The sequence below is a fragment of the Pelobates fuscus genome, chromosome 7 (genome assembly GCF_036172605.1).
Source record: "Pelobates fuscus isolate aPelFus1 chromosome 7, aPelFus1.pri, whole genome shotgun sequence".
In the NCBI taxonomy this organism is placed as follows: Eukaryota; Metazoa; Chordata; class Amphibia; order Anura; family Pelobatidae; genus Pelobates; species Pelobates fuscus.
In genome coordinates, this window is record NC_086323.1 from 130,236,071 (window position 1) to 130,262,216 (window position 26,146).

At 46.0% G+C, this 26,146-nt stretch overlaps 1 protein-coding gene across 1 annotated transcript in view; it reads left to right on the top strand.

Annotated features, from left to right (window-relative positions):
- Positions 1 to 3,772: 3,772 nt before the first annotated feature.
- ALAS1 (5'-aminolevulinate synthase 1) overlaps positions 3,773 to 26,146 on the top strand; it is a 46,669-nt gene continuing 24,295 nt past the window's right edge. Inside the window, exon 1 of the mRNA XM_063426649.1 lies at positions 3,773 to 3,778. The gene's annotated coding sequence lies outside the window, so the exon portion shown is untranslated. The remainder of the gene's footprint in view (positions 3,779 to 26,146) is intronic.

Here is a 26,146-nt window from a genome sequence, read left to right on the forward strand (position 1 = left end):
CTTAGGAAATTAAGTAGCGCTCCACTTTTTGCACACTATTAACAATCTCTAAAATGTTGTGATACCGGTGTATGTATCACTGATGATGGCTCAATACTGTAAATGTTTTCATAAATTCAATTTTTATTTTCTTTGTTTGTCCAACATCCTTTAAGTTACAATTTTGGCAAGTAATCAAATATATTACTTCCTTCATAGAACAGTTAAAGGAACACTCCACATTTCTAAAGCACCTAGGCCAGTGATGGCTACCTTTTTGAGCCCGAGTGCCCAAACCACAATACATGCCAACGTTTTTCCCCTCAAAGTGCCAACATGGCAATTAAACCTGAATACTGAGGTTTACGTTTAGAAAAAACTACTCGTACAGTTAACAACTTTTGTTTTAAAAGAAGAACTCAACAGAGAGTTAAATTATACAAATTTTAAATAATGATATAAATTAAGCTTATATTTATTAGTATCTCCAACAAATGCAATACATACACACAGACTGCTGAACACATTCACACACCAACTGCTTAATACATACACACACCGAGACACAGACAGACTGCAAAATACACACACAGTCCGCTAAATACACGCACACTGCTGAGTACACAGTCTGCTCAATACACGCACGCAGTCTGCTGAATACACACAAACACTCTGCTGAATACACACACACACACACTGCTGAATACATAAAGACTGCTGAACACACACACACATATACTGCATTGAGGGGTGCAGTGTATGTGTCTGTGTGTAATGCTGTGTGTGGGGGGGTTGGGGTGCTGTGTGTGGGGGGGTGAGGTGCTGTGTGTGGGGGGGTAGGGTGCTGTGTGTGTGGGGGGTAGGGTGCTGTGTGTGGAGGGGGTAGGGTGCTGTGTGTGTGGGAGGTAGGGTGCTGTGTGTGGGGGGGAAGGGTCCTGTGTGTGTGGGGGAAAGGGTGCTGTGTGTGTGGGGGAAAAGGGTGCTGTGTGTGGGGGGGAAAGGGTGCTGTGTGTGTTTGGGGGAAAGGGTGCTGTATGTGGGGGGGGAAGGGTGCTGTGTGTGGGGGGGGGGTAGGGGTGCTGTGTGTGGGGGGTAGGGGTGCTGTGTGTGTGGGGGGTAGGTGTGCTGTGTGTGGGGGGTAGGGGTGCTGTGGGGGTAGGCTGTGTGCGGCAATAGCCACAAGCGCGCATTAGACCTCCCCATAGGAAAACATTATTCAATGCTTTCCGATGGGGATTCCTGCGACGCTTGACATACTCATGCAGAGCGTGGGGACATCGAACGTCATTTAAAACACTTTTTTTGTGCTCCTAGACCACGGAAGCACCATCTAGCAGCTGTCTGAGAGACAGCAACTAGAGGTTGGACTAGCCCTATAATCAAACTACTGTACTTTGGTTTGGGTGCCTACAGTGTCCCTTTAAATTAAACTTAGGAACACAACAGAATATAGAAATTTGGGGAAAAGTACTGCTGAAACCCCACTTTATATTGATCCTTTCTGGGTGTTGTGTTTTAATGTAACTATCCAAAATGCCTCTGCTATATTTAGTACTTACCCCACCCAACCACCCCACAGGCTCAGAACACATTTTTTGATACCTTGAAATGAAAAAAACAATTACAAAATTCCATCAACACAATCTCTAAAATGTTGTGATACCGGTGTATGTATCACTGATGATGGCTCAATACTGTAAATGTGTTCATAAATGCAATTTTTATTTTCTTTGTTTGTCCGATATCCTTTAAGTTACAGTTTTGGCAAGTAATCAAACACAATACTTGGACCTGACACCAAGAGGGGGCCCGGCGGCTTGCTCAGTATACCGCGGGGTGCGAGGCCCCTCCGTGCTGTCTTCCCGAGATAAGAGCGCCTGTAGCCGCCAGTCTGCAGCTCCGCAGTGTGCAGAGATGCAGACCATGTATCTCGCGAGATCTGGCCAATCAGAGCATTGCTGTGGGTTACCACGGCAACGTTCTGACCGGGTCTTGCGAGGCACGTGGTCTGCAGCTCTGCACACTGCGGAGCTACAGACCGGATATCATCATCGGACCACCACGGAGCCCACCGGACCATCAGAGAATTAAAAGGTATTTAATCTAACCCCCTCCCACACCACTATTACCCCCCTTTATGATCACCCCTCTCCCAGTATACTCCCTCCCTGCCAGTAACCCCTTCACTATCACCCCCTCCCTGCCAGTAACCCCCTCACTATCACCCCCTCCAAGTATACTCCCTTCCTGCCAGTAACCCTCTCACTATCAGGCCCTCCCAGTATACCCCCTCACTGCCAGTAACCCCTCGCTATCACCCTCTCCCAGTATACCCCCTACTTCACACCATTACCCCCTCCCTCCCATTATACCCCCTCCCTCCCAGTAACCCCCTCACTATCACCCCCTCCCACTCTACCTCCTCCCTCACACCATCACACCCTCCCTCCCAGTATCCCACCTCACTATAACCCCCCTCCCAGTATACCCCCTCACACTATCACCCCCTCCCTCCCAGTATCCCCCCTCCCTCACACCATAACCCCCTCCCTCACTATTCCCCCTCCCTCACACTATCACCCTCTCCCTCCCAGTATTCCCCTCCCACACACTATCACCAAACTGTCATCCCACTCCACATTTTCAGCCCCTTCATGCATCAACAATCACATTAACCACTCCTAATCCTGTTAATCTCACCTCCTTTAAACTCACCTGCCCTCGCTTTGTCACACTCACCCTGTCAAATTAACCCCCCTAATTCTGTCACACTCACCTTCTCTCACTCTGTCACACTGTCCCCCCAACCCTCCCACGCTTATCCCATCATATTAATGCCTCTAATCCTGTCCCACTATGCCACACTCACCCTGTCAAATTAACCCCCCCTAATTCTGTCACACCCAGGGCCGGTGCAAGGATTTTTGGGTACATAGGCGAAGATGTATTTTTCCGCCCCCCCCCCCCCCCCCCCCAAATAACATCTTCACCTATGTGCCTCTTAACCATCCATTATTGGTTCCCTCCCTTCCCTATCCCTTAGTGTTCTTCTGACAGTCACACACACTCAATGACAAACACACAGACTCACTGATCTGACACACACTCATTCATTGACACACACACACTCAATGACAAAGATACTCTCACTGATTTGACAGACACACATATACACTCACTCACAGACTCTCACTCACAGACTCTCACTCACAGACTCTCACTCACAGACACTCACTCACAGACACTCACTCACAGACACTCACTCACAGACACTCACAGACATTCACACACAGTCACTCACTGACACACAGACACACACACACACTCACTCACACAGACACTCACTAATTATTTTAATAAACATTTTCCACCCAGCCTCCCTACCTGGAGAGCTGGTGTGGATGAGGAGTCATTCCCTGGGGTCCAGTGTGGCTGCTGATACCGCGGGAGCCGGAAGAAGACGTCATATTCCGTCTCCCGCGGTATCAGCAGACAGCGCGCGAGGGAGCAGAGCGGTGAGATTAGAGCTCCCTCGCCGTCTGATCACAGCACAGCCGCGCCGGGGGTCGAGATGGTGGCCTGGCAGGAGGGAGAGCTTCCCTCCTGCCGGTCACGGAAACCTTGCGCCCCCAGAGCCGGTGCGCCCTAAGGCGGCCGCCTGTGCCGCCTTATGGACGCGCCGGGCCTGGTCACACCCACCTTTTCTCACACTGTCACACTCTCCCCCCAACCCTCCCAATTGCAAATACAATTTATTTATTATAAACTAATTTTGTTTGCAAATTATGCTACAACTACAGCCAGAGAGCTCACAATAAAGGGGACAAGAAGCCGTGACACTGCAAGCTTCTGAACAATGAATGCAGAGACTGACTCTCTGTATACAGCGCTGCAAGCCCGCCTTTCAATATAGTGAATGCTCCTTAAACACACACAAAATACAACCCTATTAATTTATACTTTGGGTGTTAGTGGGACCTCATGCTTGAATTTCGCCTAAGGCCTCATAAAGTCTAGAGCCGCCTCTGAGGGACAGTATAGTCATAGAACAATTACAGCTTAATGTAGTTGTTCTGGTGAGTATAGTCAGTCCCTGCAGGCGTTTTGCAGTAAACACTGTCTTTTCATAGAAAAGTGCTTATATTGCAGCCTAGGGACACCTCCAATAGCCACTCCTCAGATGGCTACTAGAGCAGGGGCGGATCCAGAACCTAATCTCGGGAGAGCCACTGACCACTCGGGCAGGAGCGGACTGAGCACTCGGGCAGATCAGTAATGGGCTAAGGGCCCGAGGCAGTCAGGGGCCCGGCTGGCTGCACAGCCATGCTCCGGCTGGGGAGATCAGATCAGAGATCTCCCCAGCCAGAAAAAAACATAATTCTATATATTCCAGCAATATGTTGCTCCTGCAACCTATCGCACACTTAGTATTCCCCCTCTGCCTCCCCTCCACCCCCACCTTTTGAGTGAGACCTGTCAGTGAGCCTCCTACTCCTGCCACGTCTCCTCCATGTCTGGCTGTGCGGAGCTCCATGTGAGGGGAAGAGGGGAGCCCGCGAGAAGGGAAGTTACTTCACTTCCTGCCCTGCCCTCTCCTGCAGAATATGCTGAAGCCTGCCAGACAGCAGGTATGTAAACATTTTTTTTAAGCTACCCCACTTCACCCATCCTAGACCCTATGCCCCCCATTTCCTAGCCCAGCCCCTCTGCCTCCCATTTACCCATCACAGCCCCTATGCCCCCCTCTTTACCCATCCCAGCCCCTCTGCCCCCCCTCTTTACCCATCTCAGCCCCCCCACAAATTCAATACCACATGCAGCCTCCCTACACATACACATAACAAGAGGCTTTCCCATCATTGCAATACTGCATACTCCTTATACATACTGCAGCCTCCTTATACACACAAACACAATTTTATAACATGACAGGAGGCTTCGTATTTGCTTAAGTCTCTCTTTACTAGAAGTCCACAGCAGCACAGAAAAAACAACCAATCAGAAAAAAGTTAGGTACTATAAAACTCTCCTCCCCATGCATCATTCCCTCTTTCTTTGCTGCTCCGCAGACAGTACAGGTCAGAGTACCACTGCCTCCTGCTTCTAGTGGGTGGCTTTGGGTTTTATTATGATTTAATAGGATTTATATTTGGTATCTTAGTATATTTACTTTTTTGTTATACTGTGCTTATTTATTTAGTATCATATGTTTTCTACTTACTATATATTTATATGTGATATATTTTGTGTTTAGTTATATTTTTCTGATATATATTTACTTCTTACTGCTTAGGCAGGTTATGTATATTGTATTTAGATATATTTGTTATGTTATTGGGACTCCTACCTTTTGATTTTTGCTTCCCCTGTCTTCTTGGGGATTCCTTTTGTGGTGGTTTTAGGGGAGTTCTTGGGGATTCCTTTTCAGTCATGCCTTCCCCCCCCCCCCCCCGCTCCCCTCGCTGCCCCACTCTCTTTGTCCCGCCATTATTTTCCGCGGGCTGCATGTATTGTATCCATATGGTACCGGTAGTTATTCCTGCGTAGGTTAGCTCCTGGCCCTGTTCAGTGGGGCTTACTTGTCTTACCTTCCGGCCTGCTATTTGCCTTCTAGCTGAGATAGAATTTGTGTTTTTACTCTTATTTAGGTTATTGTTGTTTTTTTGTTTTCGTGACTTCCTTTTCCTTTCGCTCGGGTCGTCGAGAGGCCTGACTTGACCTCCTCCGACCTCCCGGGCGCTCGTGGATTGCGGAGAACGTCTCCAGCTTTCCTCAGACTACTAGCGGTCATCCTGGACCCCACGCGCGCACGGGATCCGGACGCTCAGTTGGTAGCTTTCCATCGTTGTTTCCGAAGATTGCCCTCAGCCTTATGCTGATATTAGTAATTGGTGTACCCTGCAGTTGGTCACCCTGAGTCTCTAGGGACTCTAGTTTGGATCACAGGAGGGTGCGGCCCTCCATCACCTCGATCCGAGAATATTTTAGCTTCAGGAACAGAGAGCGAACCCCTCTCAGATACGGAACCGGACACTGATTTGTTATTAGAGGGCACAGCCCTCCCTCAACCTCAACCAGTTACTGAGCTGGATACAGAGGACATGTTTGGAGGACACATTCTCATAGAGAGAACCGGTCATGGATGTAGACTCTACAGTTTGGTTATTTACGGGTACGGCCCGCTCAGGCCATCAGCCGGGCGCTATCACGATACACTCGGAGCGGCTCTCTCATACACTCGGCGCTCTACAGTGCCGACCATTTGTTCATCACACAGGCTTGTACTTGTGCAAGACATCGGTGACTACATGGAGGGGCGTCCCTCCTGCATTCAATTGGATCTGACATCCGTGCTACTGATTTCGTTATAGAGGACTGCCTGGTCATGCAAGATATACATATTTAGACTGGATCCCTCCATTCTATCTCCTGTAATGGATTTACTGGATCCGGACCTCACAGAGGTATAACGGGGGGATACCCCCACTTATTTACACACACCCCTGGAGATGGTACGGCTAACGGATGGACCTGAGGTATTACGTGAGTACAGGTTTTGGTATATTCTACACCATATAAAACAGAGGATTGCTTTCTGTTTTGGATATCCAGTCCATTACGTACAACTGCGCAGATAGTTTCTCCCATATTTAGATGACAGGAGATACGGAGACCTTCATGGAGCAAACGGGCACTGCCTTGCTCGAGTAACAAGATTAAGGAAGGACTATTACCCGGTCTGAAGGTAAACCGTTCGCATAGATCACATGGTAAGACCGGAAACCGCGGTTGTCTTTGTCACGTTCTGTTCCTGGCTGCAGATCATTCTGGTAATGGCTTCTGGTATCCAGTACTCCTTTTACTATTCTTGTTTAGTATTTCTTAGTTTTTGGTTTTCTATTCTATGTCTGGTTTTCTTTATGCTGGGATTTCTGGGTTCATTCCTATAGTTCGTCCCTGGATTTCCCAGTCCCCAGGTTTCCTTTAAATGTTTGTTTTATTTGCCACACCCTTATGTTTCCAGCTTTCATTATGTGTTAGAGTTCCTGCAGGCAGCGGCTCAAAGCTTCTGTCCTTTCTTGCAGGTAAGTGCTATATATGTGTTCTTAATCTGTGGTTGTTTTAGCATACATTAGGCAGTGTAGGACCTGCCAGATATGGGGTACATTGGCGTTGTTGGCAGGCTTGTGCAATGTATGATCATATAGTGTGACTAAACCCCCATGATTTCCATATGTAGTACTTGGTTATTTCTCCTCTTGTTTTGCCTATGTTGTCTTGTTTTAGTTTGTATCCCCAGTCCATGTATAGTCCTGTCTAGTCATGCCCATGTTATGTTCATGTTTTCCTCATGTCTTGTGTATATGTTCTGGGTTTAGCTTACTATCCTTCTCTGGTTCTGGGTTCTACTAGTTCTGTCTTGTTTTCATGTTTGGTGCCTCTCTAGTCTTGCCTTGTTTCTAGTACTGGATACAATCTTGCTGCAGAGCCTCCCTATTCAGCTCCTGGGAGGTCTGCTAATTTCCTTGCTCCTAGTTCCTGGTATCCGCTGAAGCTGAATCAGGGTCTTGGTATGTGGCTGCACAAACGCTGGTGCTCAACACCAGGGGGCGTGCGGTTACCCTGCTAATCCACCTCCACGCTGAAGACTCCCACTTAACATCAGGCATTATGGGTCCTGGTCCATGCGCCGCCTGGACACTGTGTCTGGGTCCCGGGCACCGGACCGCCACCCTGACATATGGCCATAGGCACAATGGAGTTCGTGGAGTGGACCCTGCAGCTTTCCTGATCTGTTCTGTCTGTATCCTGTTCAGTCTGGATTATGCAGCATTCAAGGGTACCTGTATCTGCAGGTTTCATCTTGCCCTGCTTTTCTGGACTATGCAGCTTTCAAGGGTACCTGTATCTGCAGGTTTCATCTTGTTCTGCTTTTGTTCCTGTTTTTACGGCATGCAAGAGATTCTGTATCTGGACCAGTCTGCTGGAGATGACTTCCTCATTCCTGTTTTCTGTTTTGGAGGGGGTCGATCTGCTAAGCTGTACGTTGGTCGCTTTTGGAGTTCTCTTGTGATGCTTAGTTCCGGTTTTGTGGCAGTGCTCCTGTTCTGGCAGTGATCTTCATTCATTGCTGGTGGTTCTTATGCAGGAGGCCTTTCCGGTGGGGGATCCTTGCCTCCGTGGAAGTCAAGAGGACTTCGTTGCAAGACCCGCTCACCATTCCTGGTCTCTGCCTGGGAGCTGTTGGGAGCATCCGGACATTCCTTTCTGGTGGTTCTTATGCAGGAGGCCTTTCCGGTGGGGGATCCTTGCCTCTGTAGAAGTCAAGAGGACTTCGTTGCAGGACCCGCTCACCATTCCTGGTCTCTGCCTGGGAGCTGTTTGGAGCGTCCGGAGTTCGCTCCTTAAGAGGGGAGTTATGTCACGTTCTGTTCCTGGCTGCGGATCATTCTGATAATGGCTTCTGGTATCCAGTACTCCTTTTACTATTCTTGTTTAGTATTTCTTAGTTTTTGGTTTTCTATTCTATGTCTGGTTTTCTTTATGCTGGGATTTCTGGGTTCATTCCTATAGTTCGTCCCTGGATTTCCCAGTCTCCAGGTTTCCTTTAAATGTTTGTTTTATTTGCCACACCCTTATGTTTCCAGCTTTCATTATGTGTTAGAGTTCCTGCAGGCAGCGGCTCAAAGCTTCTGTCCTTTCTTGCAGGTAAGTGCTATATATGTCTTTTGGTTGTTTTTAGCATACTTTAGGCAGTGTAGGACCTGCCAGATATGGGGTACATTGGCGTTGTTGGCAGGCTTATGCAATGTATGATCATATAGTGTGACTAAACCCCCATGATTTCCATATGTAGTACTTGGTTATTTCTCCTCTTGTTTTAGTTTGTATCCCCAGTCCATGTATAGTCCTGTCTAGTCATGCCCATGTTATGTTCATGTTTTCCTCATGTCTTGTGTATATATTCTGGGTTTAGCTTACTATCCTTCTCTGGTTCTGGGTTCTACTAGTTCTGTCTTGTTTTCATGTTTGGTGCCTATCTCTAGACTTGCCTTGTTTCTAGTACTGGATACAATCTTGCTGCAGAGCCTCCCTATTCAGCTCCTGGGAGGTCTGCTAATTTCCTTGCTCCTAGTTCCTGGTATCCGCTGAAGCTGAATCAGGGTCTTGGTATGTGGCTGCACAAACGCTGGTGCTCAACACCAGGGGGCGTGCGGTTACCCTGCACCAGACCCTGCTAATCCACCTCCACGCTGAAGACTCCCACTTAACATCAGGCATTATGGGTCCTGGTCCATGCGCCGCCGCCTGGACACTGAGTCTGGGTCCCGGGCACCGGACCGCCACCCTGACAGTCTTGAGTTCCCCGGTCATTACGATCTTGGGATAAGATGGCAGGACTGCCCCATCTCCTCGGTACGCATACCTGGTGAACAGGGTTCGGAGATGGTGGGTCCTCCGTCTACACTCTATTTATCCCTCACGGGAGCCGTTTTGTTTTGGATTCGCGCTTACCTACTTTTCAACTACCGTCAAGGAGACCTACGAGACTTTATGGGGGTACCTGGTGTGCCCCGACTCCTACACAGACATCTTTCACGCTTAGACGAGGACATATCTGGATGGAAATCTGCACTCCGGCTTGCACTTCCCATCCCTTTGAATATTTCTGGGATTCACTATTCCCAGAATAGTCGACTACCGTTCCTCCACACCAGTTCAGTTCGGAACCCTGATTGGACGTCTTTTTGGAGTCTTTCCTCTACCGCATCCGAGGATTACACAGTCCACTTGGAATATTGGAATCACTTAGGATACGGCTAGTTTGACCACACTCTTGCCTGCGTTATAAATTTATTCTCGGATGAGACATCTCACCGGGTAGGCCAGGAGGGAACGAAAGATCCTACTCGGTTCTATTGCGATTTGGTGGTGGACTCAGGCGCATTCCTTGAGATTGAAGATCTGCCTGCAAGGCCACATTGCCCTGTGACCCTGGCACGATCGGTGGAGCAACCTTACACATCAAGAGTTGAGACATGGTGGCAGTGTCTTATCACGGCCCTAAGCCCGCAAAGGACCTTCGACATTTTATAACTGCAGGGAAATGGCTAATAGGTCAGCTTGCCAGCTCATGGACCAGCCTGTAGGTAACCGGTCGCAACCCCACGTACAATGGATCTATCAGAGGATGATGTTTTTTTCAGTTTTTGGGATACTTCATAAACTCGCATTTCCATCGATCGGTTTATTGTCATCTATCGCAGTTGGAAAGTCCATTTAGGATGGCTCGGGTAGCTCCGAGAATAGGTACCAGCGAAACAAACAGCGTTGGATTTGTTGACTGAGCGTTAAAACAGCAAATACGGGGGGGGCGGGGCCTGACAGCCAACATGGCCGGCAGCACTTTCTAAGAGCTCCAGCACAAACGAGCACAAATAAGGAACTAATGAGGGAATCGACACCCAAAGAAGCTCGGGCTGACCAGAAAACTAAGCAGAAACTAACTGGGACCATGGGGAAACCCGTCCCTTACGAACAAGCCAAAATACCGCCCGGGCCGGCCATGCGGGCTAGCTCTGAACGGGGCCATGTGTATGGGGGAGGCGGCCGATTCCCCCTGCACAGAACCGGTGCCTGACATAAGGCTCAGGACAGCCCTGCAACCCCCCCCCCCTTGGACCGGTGGGGGTTATCCCGGTCCCCGCTGGGGTCACTCACGGCAACACAGCTGAATGCATCCAAGCAGCTACAGAAGACATCAAAATTAGCAGCCACAGTCTCACCCACCCGACCCTGGGAGAGCACAACGGGTCCCACTAACTGCCTCACTGAGCAAGCAGATGTATCCGCCAGGCTGGAAGCGATATTCGACGAGTTTTGGAGAAAACTGGCCCTGCGCCAAAGGCAGCAAGCGAAATCCAAACAGGATGACAACTCACCTCAAAGCCCGCGAGGTACACGCAAAATGGCCGCCGTGCCTGGTCTCCGGCTCCCTCACAGCCAACCTCACCGTCCAGCTCCCAGTGGTATACAGAGGACCGCAGCCAGGACCACCCGACCCTTTTCTGGGCTGGAAAGCAACAAGGGAAAGCGCTCTACCCACCGCCCATGTACCCACAAAATCACCCAGAGATCAGCGCTCCCGAGGACCCACTGTCCTACCGCACGTCACGGGGGGGCCCATCGGCACAAGGGAAAGACCCTCGCCTCAGCTTGGGATGGGGCAGCGGAGCGGTCGCAGCTCTATCACTGCAGAACCACCCGTCATCAGCGGCGATGCCACTCCAAGCGGAGCGCCAAGATGACAGGGGGATTGGACTTGCCTAAACAGGTATCATCATTACCACTGACGGGGATCGGCTAATCCTGCGATTGGACTCGAAAGTAGACCTCTGGGTTACCTGCTATGGACACTACATGCCAGGATAAATACACATAATGTCTATACGCCAGTTAGGCTATTCTATTTTAGCATGCCAATGATGTCTTGCCTGTACAATATAAGCAATAGTGTGTATGTCCGTTTGTGAAAAGGTTTTGCCGTTCGTGAACCTGTCCTGCCTCTTTTTAGCTAGTCTCCGTATCTGGGCCATCTCAGCTTGATATCTCATTTCCAGCTCCCGTTGGCCATATTAACATAACGTCAACTTAAAACCTGCCTCAAACTTATGAATGGCACCCAGCGGCTATTAAGCTACAGTAATAGATTTAATTGTTTAACATGTTAACAGATTTACTAGCAATCAGACGCGTAATGTAAGATTAGCTCTTAAGCTCTGTGAAGCAACGCACTACTTAACCCCTTAAGGACACATGACATGTCATGATTCCCTTTTATTCTAGAAGTTTGGTCCTTAAGGGGTTAAGCGAGATAATCAATACCCACATGTTGATTTTTAGTTTAATTTTCATAATTTGTACTAACTATCACAAGTTAAGTCAGACATTTCAGCTAGTTAACCATATTACGATGACGACGCGACTCTCCCTTCCTGTTAGTCTATAGTCATTTACGATTTACTTACTCTTAGCGCATACAACCTATCTGACACATAAGATGACTACTTCAATATGCGCTATATCTCTCTTGACTTACACTTTTTATAAAAATATGTGCTGATGTTTATGTACACTTACTATGTTTGGTTGCGCTATCCTTTGCTACCTATTTCGTGTATATTGTGCACCCTTTGTTGTTCATCACAAGCACAACAAAAATAAAGAATTATAAAAAAAAACAGCAAATACGAAGCCTCCTGTCATGTTATAAAATTGTAGATTATGCTAGCTTTAGTGTACCTATAATCTTAATTTTATTAATGACAGGAGGCGAGTATTTCCCACCCATTCTTATCCCTCCCTTGTTTTATGTTAATAGTTTGGATTAATCAGGTACGTATGCAACTCTGCTTGTTGTCTCTGCTACCTGTCTCCTGTTCTTATGCCTATTTTTTTTTTTTTTTTTTCCATAAGTAGGGTTGGGATATCTACATATTAAGGTAATTTTGGTTACTACATTGGGTACCTACATGTTTATTCAGAGTACTTTTCATTGGATAATCAACCTGTTCGATTCTGTTTTTTCTTTCGTTTCAGTTTACAGTCCATCAACTCTCTCTGGTTTGGCAGTTCTTCTCGGATGGTGGACATCGTTGTATTCATCATATCTAGGACTTCGTTTCTTCCCCATTATGTTTTCTGCTTTTTATTCTGTTATTGTTGCAGCTTGAAAGAGGAAATGATGCATGGGGAGGGGAGTTTCATAGTACCTAACTTTTTTCTGATTGGTTGTTTTTTCTGTGCTGCTGTGGAGTTCTAGTAAAGAGACTTAAGCAAATAATTGCCTCCTGTCCTTAATAAAATTAAGATTATAGGTACACTAAAGCTAGCATAATCTACAATTATTACACATAGCTCCAACATCTTCTGCAGCGCAGTACAATAGGTAAAACTGATACCGGAGAAACTGACGGAAGCCAAGCACAGAGAGATGGACACAGGTTTCTTCAGGAAGGAAGAGATTCTTTATTGGATCACCGATCGGGACTCAGAGGGACTAGCGTCACCAAAATACCACAAGTTCTGAGCCCCGGACAATAGTGCAGGCTCCTTTATATAGGCATATAACTCCTCCCATATTAAGCTCCACCCGCACATTCTCTTAACCAATCAACACAAATAAGAATTAACTTCCTGTTTGACCGCATGGCTTGTCCAGCACAATGGAGGAGGGGAATACTATATCCTGTATTCTTGCACATGCTCCGTACACTACTGATCGTATCTTGCCTCGTGCAACCAACTGATCGATACGTCAGCATATGCACGTACACATGCCACGTGGTAATCTCGGCCTACTAAATTTATTTTTACCGAGATTCCACCACATTCCCCCCTTTGATGCCTCTTGATATTTTACAATTACTTGAGGCATCACATAACCTTAGTTTTGCTTACACCGCAAGTTACCTTGAACCAGACCAGACTTATCTTATGATGTGAATCTTCAACATTCATCTTCCTGCATTGGTTCTCCCTGATCTAAAGCCTTATATTTATATATTGCCATTATCTGTGCAGCAGCCTTCCTCTCTGCTATACTTCCTATCAGGCTTTGCACAGACCTAACTACTAAGGGTATAAGACACGGTAGGAGTAGACACAACAGTAAAATCAGTAGGACTCCACCTACCACTGCCTTAAGCCCTCCAAACCACTCATACCAGCTACCAAACCAACTACTTGGATTGTACCCTTTCCATACCTGAGTAGGCACATGCGCTAGTTTAACCATATGGCTAGTAAGCTCAGCTATTGCTTGCCCTTCGTCATCTATTTGAAGACAGCAATTGCTTAGGTTAAACTTCCCACATACACCTCCCTCTACTGCCAAAAGGTAATCCAAGGCTAATCTATTCTGATATACTGCTGTCCTCATCCTGGTATTATGTTTCACTAGGAGATTGAGCGCTTGTGATGTTTCGTTAGTGATAATCTCAACCACCGCCTGTAATCTTATAATGCGGTTGAGCATATAAATAGGGGTTCTATAACCAAAGGTACCATCTTCTGCCCACGTGGCTGGCCCATAATAATCTATGATACGCTGGGGAGGCCATTCATTATCTTCCCAGGTGCCTATCTCTAAGGGTCCCCTTTTCTTCCTATGATTCACATCATACACTTTAACACCTAAAGTCTCACCTGTTTCAATCGGTAACAAGAAGAAGGATGGTTTGAGCATACCCAACACACATGCCCCTTCCCAGTCCTGTGGCAGCTCCGAATAGGCTTTCTTACCACAGATCCAGTACAAATTTGCTGGGGCTCTCCAGGTAGATATGATGGATAAATCAAACCACACATCCTTTAAATTGGCGTATCTAGCAAACGGGTTAGATGGTTCTGAGACATTTGAAGCCGACCACCAAGTTGTATTTTTAGTATCATCATCATAAGCTTTTTGCCCTAGACAAGTTAATTCTCCTACAGAAGTATTATACATTATTCCTTTCCTTGCTATGCAAACATAACCTATGATGGAGGTCTTTAATCTCCACTCAGATTTACCTCTAACACTCAAATGATAATCGGCTTGTGTAGATATTAGTTGGTCAACTGCCTCAGAACCGGACATTACCTCTTTTGCTTCCCAAGGCCATTGGTCTCCCATGTTAGTACCTCCACACACATAGCAGTTAGTAACATTAAGACTACCGGCAATACTCTCGGCTAAATCTATGAACAGGTTTTTAGCGTTATGGGGGATCTTATTATCTATACTCATCTCTTCATAGAAGGAATGGTATACTTGATGAGTCTGGGAGGATACCGTATCAGTCTCTATTCCTATAAACAATAATGTCCCAGGATCTAAACCCGTCCCGTATATTTGAAACCCAAATAAATTGCCATACTTATCTAAGAACTTGTCGGGGTTATTTATAAGTATATGGATGGGATTACATTCCATAGACTTACAATATGGGCTAGTCGGCAACTTAGTCACTATCATGTCTTTATCTACTGTCTGTCCCCAAGTCGCCCACCCCACACAAGACCAATATGGGCAAAAGTTATAGTCTTTATTTGGGCATCTAGGACTCACATATTTATTTTTACTACTGGGACAAATATATTTATCGTTAGATCCATACGTCCTCTCCCATCTAAGATCCCCACATACATTCCACGGCTTTCTACCACTTGATATCGCCTTACATGCATCAAATAGCAGAACACCCGAAGAATGTACGGATTCTAATATTGTCTTATTAATTAGGGTCCCCTGAGGATCTCCATTCCTGAGAGTCAACCAAATTGTACGAGGTTGATACTCTGGACTGAAGCACTTAGGTTCTCCTACTCCTAAATGGCACACACTATAGTCTATATTTAGGTATCTACATCTCGATACATCTCCTTTACACTCGTATTGTGAATGCCAAATTAGGGTTTGGGAAATATGATTACCTGTTCTCGTAGTCTTAATGCATACCTCACAGCTAGGAGTGTCGGTACCTCTACCTTCCTGAATATAAAAACACATATAAATAAACACTATAAAAAGCACATCTTTCGCCGTCATCCTCAGTCTTCGTCCGTGCGAAGGCGCCTCAGCTTCCAGGATGTGAGGGCTGCAGGGAATGGAGTTCTGCTCGTCTTCACAGGTGTCCCTTCGAGACTTTCCTGGCTTATAAACTATGTGTTGGTAAGCGGACAGGCTTTATTATGGCCTTCTCACTCACATACCAAATCCCAAAAATAATAAAATTTGTAATCCACAATAATTCCTCGTTACTCCGACTGAGTAGTGCGTTTCAACCGGATCTTGCAGGGATTCTCTGGATCTGCTGTAACTTGCCAAGAATCGACTGCTGCTGGTTTAACCCTGGAGTGATGTATCCACGGAGTCACTTCGGCTACTTTTATCGCTGTAGGGGTAGACAAAAGAACAACATAAGGACCTCTCCACTTGGGCCCTAACGGTACATTATTCCACTCTTTAATCCACACTTGATCTCCTGGATGATAACTATGAACAGGGGGATAAATATTCACAGGTAATCTTGTACCCATTTCTGTACCTCCTCCATAGTCTTACCCAACTCTACAACCTGCTGCCGGGTAATTCCTTCTCCCAACTGACTCAAATCCCCCCTTAAGTTACCAAGTACGGGAGGTGGTCGCCCATACATGATTTCAAAAGGAGAGAGGCCCATCCTTCTGGTAGGGGTACTGCGGATTCGCAATAGAGCTATGGGTAAGAGAACGTTCCACTTAAGTTGGGTTTCCTGACACATTTTAGCCAACTGGTTCTTAATAGTTCTATTCATTCTCTCTACCTTACCAGAACTCTGGGGTCTATATGCAGTATGAAGCCTCCACTTTATACCTAGCATATGAGTCAGTTGTTGTAGGCACTGATGAACAAAAGCTGGACCATTGTCCGATCCTATAGAACAGGGTAGTCCATATCGGGGTATTATTTCTCGTAGCAGGAATCTTACAACTTCTCCTGCTTTCTCTGTACGAGTAGGACATGCTTCTACCCAGCCTGAATAGGTGCACACAATTACCAACAGGTAACGATGTCCACCCGATTTAGGCATCACTGTAAAGTCTATTTGTAGATCGGACATGGGGAGTCCCCCCATAAACTGGACTCCTGGTGGCTTTACTGGTCCTTGTCTTGCATTATTTTTAGCACACGTTACACATCTACGTACAATGGCCTGAGTCAAGTTGGACAATCTTGGTATGTAGAAATGTTTCCTGAGAGATTCTTCTGTACTGTCTCTCCCAGAATGTGTCCCGTTATGATAGTTCTGGACAATTTCTACTGCTAGTGATGCTGGTATGACTATTCTTCCATCTTCTAGCTGATACCACTTGTTCTCCAAATACTTTCCCGGTTCAGTCTTTAACCACTCCTCTTCTTGAGTTGTATAAACTGGAGTCCATTGAGACAGTGGGGTTGGTATTAGAGCAGCTATATGCCCCACATACTCCTGTCTTCCTGATTCAGCAGCACGCTTAGCTGCACTATCTGCCATCCGATTTCCTTTGGTTATATCACCATCTCCTCTCAGATGCGCTCGACAATGTATAATACCGACTTCTTTCGGCTCCCACACTGCTTCCAATAGTTGTAGGATTTCAGCTGCGTACTTGATTTCTTTGCCTTCTGAATTCAGTAGTCCTCTTTCTTTATACAAAGCTCCGTGGGCATGAGTGGTTAAAAACGCATACTTAGAGTCCGTATAGATATTTACTCTTAAACCTTCAGCCAATTGTAACGCTCGTGTTAGTGCTATTAATTCTGCCTTTTGTGCTGATGTTCCTTTCGCCAGTGGCCGAGCTTCTATCACCTTGTCTATTGTTGTTACTGCATATCCTGCATAGCGGATCCCTTCTTTCACATAACTACTGCCGTCGGTGTAATATTGAACATCGGGGTTCTGGATGGGAAAATCACGAAGATCTGGTCTACTTGAAAATACTTCATCCATTACTTCCAAACAATCATGTTGACTTTCAGTAGGTTGTGGCAAAAGGGTAGCTGGATTTAAGGTGTTTACAGTCTCTAAATGCACTCTTGGGTTTTCACACAACATTGCTTGATACTTGGTCATACGGCTGTTACTAAACCAATGATTTCCTTTGTAATCCAACAACGTCTGTACTGCATGTGGGACTCGTACATAAAGTTCTTGACCCAGAGTGAGTTTATCGGCTTCAGCTACTAGCAGGGCGGCTGCAGCTACGGCTCTTAGACAAGGTGGAAGTCCGCTGGCCACTGCATCCAGTTGCTTAGACATGTAGGCAACAGGTCTTTGCCATGATCCCAAGTACTGTGTCAATACTCCCACAGCCATTCTTCTTTGCTCATGTACATATAGGTAGAATGGTCGTGTGTGATCAGGTAGACCTAATGCTGGGGCACTCATCAAAGCCTTCTTCACATCTTCAAATGCCGTTTGCTGTTCTTGGGTCCATAAGAAGGGGTCGTGCTCTGTACCTTTGATGGCTGCGTACAGAGGTTTTGCCAGTATCGCGTAACTGGGAATCCATATCCTACAGAAGCCTGCTGCCCCCAAGAATTCTCGCACTTGTCTTCTATTCTTGGGTATTGGTATTTGGCAGACAGCTTCTTTTCTCTCTGGCCCCATAATCCTTTGACCTTCAGAGATATGGAATCCCAGATACTTGACAGTTGGCAAACACAACTGTGCCTTCTTCCTGGACACCTTGTATCCTGCCTTCCAGAGAATGTGTAGTAGATCGTGCGTTGCTTGCTGACATTTTTCTTTTGTAACTGCTGCTATCAACAAGTCATCTACATACTGTAACAATACACACTCTCCTGGGATAGACTCGAAATCCAGTAGATCTTGACTTAGAGCTGAACCAAATAGGGTAGGTGAATTTTTAAACCCTTGGGGCAGTCTTGTCCAAGTCATTTGGCGTTTTGAGCCCGTTACAGCGTTCTCCCATTGGAAAGCGAAGATACATTGACTTTCTGCGGCAATTCGGAGGCAAAAGAAGGCATCTTTGAGATCTAAGACTGTGAAGTAAGTAGCCCCGCCCGGAATTAAAGCAAGCAGGTTATATGGGTTGGGCACGACTGGATGTATACTAACAACCGCATCATTGACTGCTCTCAAGTCCTGCACAGGTCGATACTCATCTGTACCGGGCTTTTGAACAGGCAGCAATGGGGTGTTCCAGGGGGAAGTACAGAATTTTAGGATACCATACCGTATGAACTTATCCAGATAAGATTGAATGTTCTTCTTAGCCTTCTGCGGGATGTGGTATTGTCTTAGGCTCACTGGATAAACCCCAAGTTTCAGTTCAATTTTTATAGGTGGAATATTGCGGGCCAGTCCTGGTGGGTTGTTCTCTGCCCAAACTCCTGGTATGTTAAATAATGTCTCATCACTCCTAGGGTTTTGGCTAGTCAACGCTGTATAAAGTCGCCACTCTTCTTCCTTTGGTACGGATAAAGTCATAATACCTGAAGGTCCATTAAACTTTAGGGATGTTGTTCCATTTGGTAGGAACGTAATCTGCGCTTGTAACTTTGATAGCATATCACGTCCCAGCAATTGGACTGGACATTCAGGCATATAAAGGAATTGATGTTTTACTACGTGGCCTCCCAATGTACAGAGTCGACTTTTAAGAACCGGTTTTTCAGCACTTCTTCCAGTTGCTCCTATCACAGTAATAGTCCTTCCAGATGGAGGAGCAACTAGATTAGTCACCACTGAATGTTCAGCACCAGTGTCGATCATGAACGCACTCCTTTTTCCCCCTATTGATACATCGACCATAGGCTCCGCTCGACCAAGGGGGATGGAGCCCGGTCGGTATCAATAGTCCTCCATGACCGTGTCAGCCAATCCTACAAAGTCCCTACCTTCTCTATCGCGGGACCTTTGCGCTGCTGGAATATACCTGTCTTCCCTAACACTTCCTCTGTTCCCATTACTCCCTCTATAACCATTACTCCCTCCGGGGCCTCCTCTACCTCTCGCTCTGCCTCTAAAGTTTCCGCAACCTGACCTAGGTCTGTCTCTCTCAGACTGTTCTCTTCGCGGACACTCATTTCTCCAATGCCCTTCTTCCTTACAGTAAGCGCACTGATTTCTACTTAGAGGTTCCTCATTCCATCTACTATCGCCTCTATCCGGGCCCCGTCTATCTACGCCTGCGATCGCTACCGCTAGCATATCAGCCTTTTTACGCATCTTGCGCTCTTCCTCTTTCTTACTTTCTGTATCCCTGTTCATATAAACCTTATTTGCTACCTCCATTAGTTGGGTGATGGACATACCTGCAAACCCTTCTAACTTTTGTAGCTTGCGCTTAATATCTCCGTATGCTTGGCTGACAAAGGCGGAGTTAACCATACGGGAATTATCTGCGTCTTCCGGATTAAAGGGGGTATACAAGCGGTATGCCTCCAATAATCGGTCATAAAAGACACTGGGCGCTTCATCGCTTTTCTGCATCACCTCAACTGTCTTCGACATGTTAATAGCTTTCTTTCCTCCGGCTTTCATGCCAGCAATTATAGCGTCTCTATAGGCTCTGAGTTGAACCATATCAGCACCATTTACGTTCCAATCGGGATCAGTGTTGGGATAATGTGTTGCGGCCCATGCTGCTGGATTAGCTTGGTTCAAAGCACGGGCTTTATCTTCTAATGCTTTAATGGCTGCTTGATTTATTCTTGTCCTTTCCTCATTGTTAAATAAAGTCATTAGTAACTGCTGGCAATCAGCCCATGTCGGATTATGCGTCTGTACTATTGAGGTGAACAGATCAGTCATAGCTTGTGGTTTCTCAGTATACGAGGAATTATGGGTCTTCCAGTTTAAAAGATCGGTTGTGGTGAATGGGACATATACGAAGACTGGGTCAGCGTGTGCCATTTGACCTGCGGCATCGATATAAGCTGACCCGGGATTCAGACGAAGAGGCATCTGATAGTGCTTTAATTGTTGGGCACCAGTCAACTGTCGGGTTTGGATGGGGCTACGTAGAGAGGCGTCAGTCATGGGTTCCGGTCGGGGAGAGATAGGGTATGGGGATGTGGGAGGTTGGCTTTGGGAAAAGGTTGTAAATAAAACACTTCGAGTCGAGCTAGATGAAGCTTGACCGGAAGTCTGAAGTGGCGCCAAATCAGGATATTCGTTTCTAATGGGGGTGGGTTCTGGTTCCGGAAGGGGAGATTTAGTACGAGGGGGGGTGGATCCTGTACTGGAGGAGGAAGCGGAAGTGGATGAGGGTAATGAGGGGAGGGGTGCAGGACTTCCTGCGTTTGCGTCACTTCCTCTTAACGGAAAGTAAGGGGGCGGCAAAGGGATCTCGGACTCAGGGGGCGTGTCCAAAATGGGCCTAACACCAGTCCTAGTGGACGAACAAGTCCTAGCTACCATGAGGCGACACTGCTCCTCGTGGCATGTCTGGAGCCATTTTGGCGAGTCATTTACGGCCTGTCTCCAACAGTCAATATAAGGAAACTGGCCGTAAAGTTCAGGCCTACCTGATACAGCCACGTGTAAGCGCTGTACCAGAGTTGGATCCAAACTGCCACGTGGCGGCCATGCCGCAACCAAAGTAGGCCACTCCCTAGTGCACAAAGTAACTAAACGTACAGGAGACATCTTAACCCCAAAATCACAAGTTTTGAATCCCTTTTTAAAATTCTTCACCATACAACCTAAGGGATCCGGAATCGTTGACTGCGACGCACCCATACTTAACAATGGAACGTCGTCGACAACGAATACTATACACGCGTACTATTCAACAGTCACACCCGTTTCCTCTGGCAACAGCACCACGTGGTACGGTTACCAAGTGAAACGTACACAATAACAATAAACACTCAGGGAATTCCCGTACACACACAGCTGTTACACCAGTCACTATATAATCAATATTATGCCCTTTGGCGTAACTATACAGTCACCCACGCTATAATTCTCTATATACGAATTACCCGTCTATAACACACCCAGTAACATCGTCTTTTACAAATAGCGGTTACAGTACGGTTAGCATAGGTCAAAGCACAAGTTAAGGTCACAATACAATTATTAGTGGTTATGGTGTTAAAACATGCAATTGACGACAATGATTAGTACTTATATACAGTGTCAGTAAATATACAGGGTTATGGTACCGTGCACTATAATACAGCAACACACTATTAACACTCTCGCTAGACGGCTGAGCTCGCGCTATCTAACAAGATATACACTTTACTAAAACAATCGTTAACACATTTACAATTCCCAACTAAACTATTGGCCAGTACCTTGAATGGACTACCTAAAAACAATCTACATACGTTTTGGTTAGCCACACTGCCCAATCACCACATATATAGCGAGCTAGAGGACCGAATTTACACAGACGCCTCTTAGTCGCACTATCAAAAGTCTAGTGGGTTCCAAATTTACACGCCTTCCCACTTAGCCCAGATAGGATGAGAACTAGCGAACCGAATTTACACAGACGCCGCTTAGTCTCCCGGTCCCTCCGACCTAGCGAACAAAATGTACACCCTAGAACGCTAGTCTAGACAAGACACCGGTGTCCGGCTAGGGCTATTTACACCAGAGCCCCGCCTGACTAACAGAATCAAACGGTCTGACTAAAGAGCGTTCGATCGAGCGGTGCGCCTTCGCTCCTTCCCTCCGACAGAGGGGGCAGATACACAGATTCAAAACCCCTTTGGGCCTACCGCACAATCGGTATACCCCTAGTGGGTCCTGCCGTCTAAAACAGCAGCTGTCTTACCTCCTCGTTCCTGAACCTGAGTTCACACTCATCGACGGGGACACCCCAGCACTTCTCACGTAGAGGCCGATGATCTTCTGGACAACGGCCCAGTGGCGCCGAGACGAAGGGAGGTCCACGCAGAAGTTCAGGGGTGCAGCCGTAGAGAACGTGGGCAAAGATAGACCGTCTCACGCCTCTGCCTCTCAGCTACCGTTGAACGATGAGCTTCCCGGCCAATGCACCAAATGATACCGGAGAAACTGACGGAAGCCAAGCACAGAGAGATGGACACAGGTTTCTTCAGGAAGGAAGAGATTCTTTATTGGATCACCGATCGGGACTCAGAGGGACTAGCGTCACCAAAATACCACAAGTTCTGAGCCCCGGACAATAGTGCAGGCTCCTTATATAGGCATATAACTCCTCCCATATTAAGCTCCACCCGCACATTCTCTTAACCAATCAACACAAATAAGAATTAACTTCCTGTTTGACCGCATGGCTTGTCCAGCACAATGGAGGAGGGGAATACTATATCCTGTATTCTTGCACATGCTCCGTACACTACTGATCGTATCTTGCCTCGTGCAACCAACTGATCGATACGTCAGCATATGCACGTACACATGCCACGTGGTAATCTCGGCCTACTAAATTTATTTTTACCGAGATTCCACCACAAAACATGACAAATGATTAATTCTAACTCCACACATTGACATACAGGAACACAACATCACAAGCAGCATCCCACACACACAACCAGGTAGTTCACGTGATCTCCAAGTGCATCTAACGCAATGGTAGAGGAATATAGAAAGCAACGTGGTGACAGCTAATGGCTTCCTAAGGAAGGTACACCCTATTTGGAGAGGAGTTCAATCAGATGTGGGGTCAATCAAATGTGGTGACTCAGTGTTCCAGTAGTATAAAACCCAAAGAGCAGGCAGGAAGGTAAGGCTGTTGGTGCTGTTCAAAGGTTAAGTATTTAATTAGCATACCATAAATCAAATATACATATAATTTGTTATTCTGTTAAATTATATATTTAGTGCATAATGTAATTTTACACCTTAAAATGAACCTGCCATGACAAGTATATACTTTAATTTATGTGTCTGAAGTACTCCACCCTGTCTCGCCTGCCAATTGACTTCACTAGCACTGTTTTGTCTTCTCGAAATATGTTATATAATAATTATAAACTTGTTCATATGCCTAGCAATGTATTTTTGCTTATGGATGCATTGTAATTTTATATTTTGTAAAATTGCACCCCACTTATATTAGATTGTAAAACAAGTTTTGGAACCTTATCAACAAAACATATATATTAAAGTATATAGATTTAAAATCCAGAAACTGAAACTGCTATGTTTACTTTAGGGTTAATCCAGCCTCTAGTGGCTGTCTCATTGACAGCCACTAGAGGCGCTTCCGCACTTCTCACTGTGATTTTTCACAGTGAGAAGACGCCAGCGTCCATAGGAAAGCATTGAGAATGGTAAGTGTTTAACCCCTTCCTCATCCTAGAGCCCGGCGGGAGGGGGGCCCTGAGGGTGGGGGCACCCAAAGACCCTATAGTGCCAGGAAAACGAGTGTTTTCCTGGCACTATAGTGGTTCTTTAACCAATAGAGCATTATTGTGTCTTAGTAATTCTTTTGTATTTGACACGGCTTGAATTGATTATTCTGTCCTTTGGCTCCCTTTGATTCGGCTTTGTTTATTGTTTGTGTGACATCTGTAATCCCTGACCTTGGCTCATTTTCTGATCACTCTTATGCCACCTTTACCTTAGGTAAAGAATGAAGCCCGAAAACTCTAGGGACCAGTAATACGCATATGTCTTGTATTCTACTGTATTAGGACATGTTTTGGTTCAAGTACTACATGCTGTTTTGATTATGCATCCTGACAACTTCCCACTAGAAGCAATACAAACAACAAAAATCATGAGATAGCAAACCTATAATAATATTGCGGCGGGAAATAAGTATATAAGTTAATATTTGCAAGCTTAATGTATAATTTTGCCGTAAAATCGATATAAATAAAAATGTACTGATTTATTGCCCTTAACTCTATCAAAAACATTCACAGCATATCAAAGAATTCACCGAGTATTGGACAACCCGCTGTCACCACGCTATGTAATATTAGAGCGCTCTCATTGGTTGTCTAGGAAGGCAACCAATCAGAACGATGGGGCAGTCAAGTTTCGAGAGAAGTGAAAATTGTCAGAGCACTCTGATTGGATGGCTTACTAGCCAACCAACAGACCACTCTTACTGATATCACATAGTGCAGGGATAGGCAACCTTCGGCACTCCAGATGTTGTGAACTACATCCCCTATAATGCTCTTACACCCATCATGCTGGCAAAGTGTCATAGGAGCTGTAGCCAAAAAAATATGGAGTGCCGAAGGTTGCCTATGCCTGACATAGTGTGTGATTTTCCTACAAAATGTAATAATGCCTGTAACGGACCGTTTTGCTCACCAGAGGTTAAAAACCGTTTAGGCGATAATCCCCTTCCAGATAGACAAGCAGGTACTGCAATCACCAATCTCCCAAACTGCACAAAGTCACCAACTCCCGAATAGTAAACACAGGAAGCAGCCGAACAGGAAAAACCATACAAAAGGTTTACACTCCTGGCAATTGGCATACAATCCAATTCTCCCCAAGAACGAGACGACACTTCGTTTGAGGGTCAAGCAGAATCTGACTGTCCTGGCACATACAGTCTCTTTTATTCCCGAACAACAACCACAGTACAGCCCACAGGGTATTACAGAACAACCAATCAATCCATACAATACACACAGACACTCCCACACAAAATCCTCCCCTCTGCCTGCGATATGATTACTGAACACAATGGGTAATCTCATTATCACAGGCAGAGGAATACAGTTTTTACACAATATTCATAACTTTGAAAGTATGCATCACATTCACATTCACACTTACATTTTCCAAATCAGCATACTCCAAATACAAACATATGTCAAAATCATCCAAATTGGTCCATTGGTTCAAAAGATAGATCGAAGTCCTTTGTGACCAAATGAAGCATGGCTTTTTTGCCCAAAACCAGTTCCACAGAGTCTTCTATCCAGGAGATAATGGAGGAGTAATCCAATTATCTCCAAGGACAGAGGCAAAACTCCATTAAGCACATGGCAGTAAAAAGACAGTAAAATACACAAGGTTACATTTATACATAAAATACAGACATTCTACCTATCCCCAGATAGCTTAGATTTGAGCGCACGTTATTACCGGATGGCGCTCAGATCACATACATACAGTTCAATCGCCATGGAGCCAAAGTCTTTCATACAGTCTTTCAGTATACGGCTTGTCTCCATGGCATAGCTATCTGGGGTAGCATGGCTTTAACAGTCCGCAGAAAGGCACAAACCAGCCTTTCTGCAGGGAAAAAGAACAGGGGCCATAGTCTAAAGGGAGCAGGCGAGCAACCAGACTTCTCCAGTGCACAGTGGCGAGGTTGGTTTTGCCACAATGTCCTTGTAGTCAATGTAAAAGCTGACATAGCATGGGAAAGCTTTCCCCGCTATCAGAGCTTAGTCTGTGTGGAGCCATCCATGGGTGAAGAAAGATTACGTTTATTACGTCCCCTTTTTTATTTTTTTCCCCCCTACTTTATATTGTAATAAGGATGCCACCCCATTTATTTTATTAAGTAGCCCCCATCACCTGGCCAGATATAGGGGCAGGAGGGTGAGTAGAGATCTGTCCACATCTCATTACTTATTTAACCCCCCCCCATGCCCACAGGAGAGGGAGACTATGCCCCCAAAATATTTTACAGGCCCGATCACATTGGGATGGGG